Source organism: Schistocerca nitens, chromosome 4 (genome assembly GCF_023898315.1).
Source record: "Schistocerca nitens isolate TAMUIC-IGC-003100 chromosome 4, iqSchNite1.1, whole genome shotgun sequence".
Lineage (NCBI taxonomy): Eukaryota > Metazoa > Arthropoda > Insecta > Orthoptera > Acrididae > Schistocerca > Schistocerca nitens.
Window position 1 is genome coordinate 66,551,607 of NC_064617.1, and position 1,209 is coordinate 66,552,815.

The window sequence follows — 1,209 nt, forward strand, 5'->3', positions numbered from 1 at the left end:
GGTCAATGGCCGGGAAGCCATATTTTAACTATATATATGACGGTATTATCTGTTCCCGAAAGAACAGTTACCGTGGATGACCATACAGCTTTGCTAGAAATGAAATGATAATTAAATGGACACCCTAGCTGCAAACAGGCGATGATATACTTCATCTCACGGGGAGCGTGCAAGGGATAAGTTCCTGCAGACGCACTATTCTCTGTGCCCACGGTGGCTCAGATGGATAGAGCGTCTGCCATGTAAGCAGGAGATCCCGGGTTCGAGTCCCGGTCGGGGCACACATTTTCAACATGTCCCCAATGAAGTATATCATCGCCTGTTTGCAGCTAGGGTGTCCATTTAATTATCATTTCACAATAGTGTCTCCCACCAAGTACGAGCGCCTGGTGAGAAATTTCGCCTGGAGCCATGTAGCCAACATTACATAACTGCCGAGCGGTTTTTACTTCAAGACAATTCTAAGCCGCATTCTGCAGGGTCAATGAAGATGCTCCTGCGTCGTTTTCAATTGGAGATGTTTGATTACCCACAATACAGCCCGTAATTGTCTCTCTCTGAGTTTCACCTCTGCTCACATGAGCCGCTGGCTATGAAGACAACGAGCTGTAGGCCAGCGTAGAGAATTGGCGGATATCACTGGCGGTTGCCTTCTGTAACGAAGGTATTGGAAAGCTGGTGCAAAGCTACGACAAACGTCTACGTCGGATCGGCGACTATGGAGATTAGCTGGAAGTTGTAGCTAACTGTTGCAAATAAAACAGTTTTGATTTTCACTGTGATTTCCATTTCGCGACCGACCTTTCCTTACTTTCCGAATAGCCCTCGTAGATATTGACGGGAGATGGGGGGAGGGGTGGCTGAAGTGAAATGGCAGAAGACAATGATTTCTGGTCAGATGAGTATAGGGTAATATCAACAGCAGAAGAAAATGGTATGATGGGAGCAGGATTCGCTATGAATAGGAAGGTAGGGCAGAGGGTGTGTTACTGTGAACAGTTCAACGGTAGGATTGTTATCATCATAATCGACAGTAAACCAACATAGACAACAATAGTTCAGGTATATATGCGGACGCCGCAAGCAATGATTGAAGAGATAGAGTATGAGGATAATGAACTGGTAATTCAGTATATAAAGGAAGATGAAAATCTTGGGTTTGGAATGCAATTACTGGGGAGGGAGTAGCAGCAAGGGTTGCGGGACAAT

The 1,209-nt window shown here is 45.7% G+C and overlaps 1 non-coding gene across 1 annotated transcript; it reads left to right on the forward strand.

Annotated features, from left to right (window-relative positions):
- The first annotated feature begins 206 nt into the window (after nt 1-206).
- Nucleotides 207-281, forward strand: Trnat-ugu (transfer RNA threonine (anticodon UGU)). Its single transcript has one exon. It is a non-coding gene; the product is annotated as a tRNA-Thr (tRNA).
- The last annotated feature ends 928 nt before the right edge of the window (nt 282-1,209 follow it).